Raw genomic sequence first — 5,780 nt, 5'->3', positions numbered from 1 at the left:
TCTAGATTTTACAGGAAATCAACTTCCGGGTAGCTAATTCCTACTTTCGATTTGCCTATTGAACACACATGGCCTTAAATTATCCGACCTAGTCCGGTGGTCAAGTGACCTCATGTTATCAAAATGAGATTTTTACAATACAATATTTGTACTCACTGTTATCTAAAATCCAGGAAATAGTTAAAGGTCAGGGCAGTCAAGTCTGCCGAAATATACATATGTAACTAGTACTGTCCCGATACACAACATGGCATGGGACCAAAATATAGAACTATTACATCTAAATCAGCTGTTTACAGTTTTGTATCTACAGAACATTAACAACACACATAAAAGCATGTACATGTTGTTATTAAGCATTAAGTGATTATTTAAGTTAGATTTGACCTCAACAGATATTGGTGGGCTATGAATGGGTTGTACTGTCAAACTCCCCAATTACAAACTATCGACACTGAGGTCTGACATGTCCATTGTACATTTATGTCATTATTTGTCTAAAATAAAGATAGCAAGTATCATACGACATTCTAGAAGTATGCTTGTCTTAATTGATAATATAAGTATTAAAACAAGCAAAATATCCCCTATTTCATTAATCAAAGGCCCATAACTCTGCCAAAGGGTCGATGCAAATTGGCCAAGCCCCACCCCCACCCTCTCCTCCGAGACATTTAACCATGTTACAAAGTTTCGAGAAAATCCGGTAATATTTGTGAGGGGTATTAAACGGAAACAGCCAAAAATAAACGTCTATATTTATAGACAATTTTTGCACAATTATTCGCTCCCCTTTATAATATCTATTTGATAGTTTAACAAATTTAAATTTCGTCTTTTCGCGGCGAAAAGACGAAAAGACGAAAAGTGAAAGTGATACATGCTAATTAGTGACTTTGATTCTCGTCTTTTCGCCTTCAAAAATCTCGTCTTTTCGTCCCGAAAAGATGAAAACAAGAGGCCCATATGGGCCTTAGCGGTCACCTGATATCAGATACAGAATGAAACAAAGACATGCATATAAACACTATATATTTGCCCATCAGGCCCTTGAAGTCAGTCAGTGATTTTATAAATTTGACTTTTTAATCTATGAAGATTATTTGGTTACATCAAATCTGTGAATTCAGAAGTAAGATTTTTGAAATGTTATCCATTTTGACCCCTTTTGGCCCCACCCCTCTGGCCCCTCTGGCCCCTGGGGGTCGGCCAGGATCAATTTGGATATGATGTAAAATGCTATCTCAGGCTAATAATTCTAACCCAGATTGACTAATTTCCTATGAAAACTAAGCAAATAATGTTCCTAAATGTGTTTTTCCTTTATAAACTATAGTAAATTTGGCCCCCTCCCCAGGGGAAAATCTGAAATCCCAGGGCCATGAAATTCACAATTTTTTGTAAAGGGCCTTAAGACCTTCCAATCTATCAAGAGTATCTGGTTCCATCAAATCTGTGAATTCGAAAAGAAGATTTTTGAAATTACCATTTTGACCCCTTTTGGCTCCGCCCCTCTGGCCCCTGGGGGTTGGCCATGACCAATATGGATATGATGTTAAAATGCTATTTCAGACTAGTAATTCTAACCCAGTTTGACTAATTTCCTATGAAAAATAGGCAAATAATGTTCATAAATGTGTTTTTCCTATATATTTAAAGTAAACTTGACCCCCTCCCCAGAAGGGAAAAATGAGACCCCAGGGTAATATTATTCACAATTTTTGTAAAGGACTTTAAGACCTTTCCATCTATGCAGAGTATTTGATTCTACCAGTTCCAGAATTTCAGAAGAAGATTTTTGAAGTTTTAGCCTATTTGACCCGTTTTGGCCCCGCCCCTAAGGCCCCTGGGGATCAGTCATGGAAAATTTGGTAATAAGATTCAATAGGCATAACATAGGGATAATTCTGACAACAATTGACTAATTCCCTATTATAATGACAAAATAATGCTCAAAAATGTGTTTTCCCTATATAAACTACAGAAAACTTAACCCCCTCCCCAGGGGGAAATGTGAGACCCCAGGGCAATATAAATCACAATTTTTATAAAACACCTTAAGACCTTTCCATTTATGAAGAGTATGTGATTCTATCATTTCCAGAATTTCAGAAGAAGATTTTTGAAGTTATAGCCTATTTGACCCCTTTTGACCCCGCCCCTAAGACCCCTGGGGATCAGTCATGGAAAATTGGTTAATAGGATTCAATGGCCATCTCATACTGATAATTCTGACAATATTTGACTCATTTCCTATTACAAATGATCAAATAATACTCAAAATGTGTTTTCCCTATATAAACTATAGTAAACTTAACCCCTTCCCCAGGGGGAAACCTGAGACCCCAGGGTCATATAATTCACAATTTTTGTAAAGGACCTTAGGACCTTTATATCTATGAAGAGTATTTAATTCCATCACATCTGTGAGTGGAGAAGAAGATTTTGAAATTTTATTCAATTTTATCCCTTTTGGCCCCTCCCATAGCTCCCTGGGGGGTGGGGACCATATAATTCACAATTTTGATTGGCCTTATGCCTTAGAAGGTTTGTGCAAAATTTCATTGAAATTGCTTCAGCGGTTTTGGAGAAGAAGTCGAAAATGTCAATTGTTTACGGACATACGACGGACGACGGACGACGCACGACGGACGACGACGGACAAAAGGCGATTAGAATAGGTCACTTGAGACGAATTAACAAACCTTAATTTTCGTATATTCGTCTTTTCGCCTCGAAAAAACGAAAATTAACAAACCTTAATTTTCGTCTTTTTGTCTTTCGGTCCGATGTGGAAGTCATTTTGAAATCTTTTTATCTTAATATTGACTTAATTGTTCAATATGGAAGCATCAAAGTAGTTTATGATAACAATCGATTTATTAAATTGATAGTATTACAAGTATCTTCATCAATAACTAAGATTAGAAGTTTTAAAACAGAAGACAACATGTATGTTTACAGCAGTTACGTAGATTTCTCACACGTGGCATATGCCACGTGCCACTAACAGATTCATCATTCCGCAAATCTTTTAGCGTGATTGATACATTTTCTAAAATTCATTAATATCTTATTTTTTTGTGTTCCAATCGCCCTATTTAGCAATAACGCTAATCAAAACATTGCCGTGTATATATGTTAGGACCATAATGAATTTAAAGGGACAATTCAGTCTAAGAGAACATTAAAATTTGTACATATATCGGAAAAAACAGTTCAAATGGAATTAGATCAGTCCGTTTCACTGTGATATGCCTGAAAAGCCCATGGTGGCGACATGTGTGTGAAATGTTCATACTCGCTCGCTGTCCGCCATTACAGACTGTGGTCAAACTTCTTGTATGCCGAACCCTGTCCCTTGCTCGTAGAGTAATGCAACTTTTGTCTAGAACTGCTCATATCGCTCTGACAGTAGTGTATTTACCTTATTAGGTGAATTGTCTTGCATAAAAATCATTTTATCACCTTCTCAGTGGTTATGTTATTCATTTGTTTAACGTGCGTGACTTTGGCTCGGGTATGGGTACAGCGTCCATATTGTACCTGCTTAATCGTATTGATCAACGATTTGATATTTCAATTATATTAATTAAAATACTTAACAATGTCGTGGAATTTGTCAATGTTTTACGTTATATGTTTCATAAGAAATGTAGAACAATATGCTATATTTTGCTTCTTGGTTATGTAAAAGAATTAGCCTGAGTGAATTGTCTCTTTAAGATGCTAAACATAGCACTTATAGGAGTTGCCTCCCCTACACAACTTGAAAAAAAGGTTTTCGGCGGGTAATATTTGAAAGCGTTTGAACCACGGATCAACTTGTTAACAAAATAATTCAAAGACAACTCGTGAAGACTTTGAGTTTAAAGGAAGGACTTGTACCAAGAAAATTCTCAAATACAGTTAATTATAACAGTCAATCAGTAGGTACTGTGTATTATTTGAAAAGAAAATTTGACTACATGTACATGACATGGTCTTCATCATAATTGTACATTAGAAATTACATTACAATCTCCGTCATATATGAAAGATGACAGAGTATATCTGTAATTTGTAATTTTTCGGGGCGAAAAGACGAAAAGACGATATTTTTGAAGGCTAAAAGACGAAAATTAAAGGCGCTAATTAGCGTGCTTCACTTTCGTCTTTTCGTATTTGACATTTCGTCTTTTCGCCGCGAAAAGACGAAATTTAAATTTGTTAATTTTCGTCTTTTCGGGGCGAAAAGACGAAAAACAGAGAATTAAAACAGCCACCGTAGGACGATAATGAATGATTACAGCATTGATGATGGGTGGCCATGATGATGAGTGATGAAAATGATGAATTACTGTAAAAATTATCAGTAAATGTAAATGATGAAAGGATTAACTGATTGGTGAAAGTGATGATGAATGGCTATGACTTTTGAGAATGATAATTTTGAGTTTGTTGATGAGGATCAATTATGACTGATGAGGATGAACTTTTAAATGTGAATGAAAATTTGGTGACTGACTAGAGATTTAAAATTATAATAATCTTTGGTGAGAATGATAATGATGATAAGAAATAGTGTGCATAATTAGAAGGAATATGATAATCTATATGATTTTAAAATAATTAATTGAACTGTTTTTTTATTGGGATCGCAATTCCGGAACTAGCTTTTTTACCCCCCCGGCTGGTGTCGTGAAGAATAAACTGAATAACCACACATTTGTGGTATATGTTAGTTGTCATTTGCACCCAGATACAATATAAACTAGTTTAGAATCATTCTGTAAACTTATTCAGCAGCATCAATATCATTTTAAGTGGATTGCGAAGAAAATAAGAAAATATAGTGAACTGCATTTCATTATTAAGTTAATGATATTCACAAGACAATTAGCAGATATAAGTGGTGTCGTGGTAAGTCCAGAGCTTTCAAAGCTGACGGCCCGGGTTCAACCCCTATCGTCGGCAGATTAATTTTATTTTTTTTTTATTTCATATTTTTATTTGTTGTTAATTCACCATGCTTGAAAATATTCTTTTATTTTGTCTTTTATTTATTTTTGTTTTATTTTATTTTTATTTTCCAAAAGTTTATTCCAAACATAGACATGTATAGCATATACACTAAATTACGAACATCCCACTATTACGGCCACTTATTTTCAGTTCCGATTTTTTTTCTCTTCAGAAATACAATCACAACCGCTATTCCGTTTTACGACCAATTTTCATAGTCCCAACGACCACTAAATTAACACTAATTGACCCTTTGATTATGACCACAGGCACATGTGACTTCACACCTCGCTGTGCCTCACCTTCCCGCACGCAGCAACCCGTGAACAACTACCCGCAGGTACATCAGTCAGTCTTTTGTTTCCGTCGACCTAATTATCAGATTATCTACCTGTACTAGGAGAGTGTTAATCGCCATCATTTGCAGTTGACGTGATCGAAACCACAAGTAATGCAACGTTCTAACGATTTAGGGCAGTTCTTTCTCATACGTGTAACGCCAATGGAATTAAAATTCTTTAATGCATGAGAAATAGATATATTGATCTTATTTCAGATATTTATGAAGTACCGTACGTCAATCATCTCATTTCAATAGATGTGTCATCTATTTTGTTGCGGTAAACAATCGGTGTTTTGCATTAGTTAAAAGTACGCTTGACTATTGCACAGTAGTCTTTCAAAACACTTTACCGATTGTAATCGTAAGTTATTATTTGACCAATCATTGCACATGGCGGGATAATTAAAATCGATTTACGTAAATATTAATAATA

The sequence above is a fragment of the Argopecten irradians genome, chromosome 2 (genome assembly GCF_041381155.1).
Source record: "Argopecten irradians isolate NY chromosome 2, Ai_NY, whole genome shotgun sequence".
In the NCBI taxonomy this organism is placed as follows: domain Eukaryota; kingdom Metazoa; phylum Mollusca; class Bivalvia; order Pectinida; family Pectinidae; genus Argopecten; species Argopecten irradians.
The sequence above is the reverse complement of the archived record's forward strand: the minus strand, read 5'-3'. Positions refer to the sequence as shown.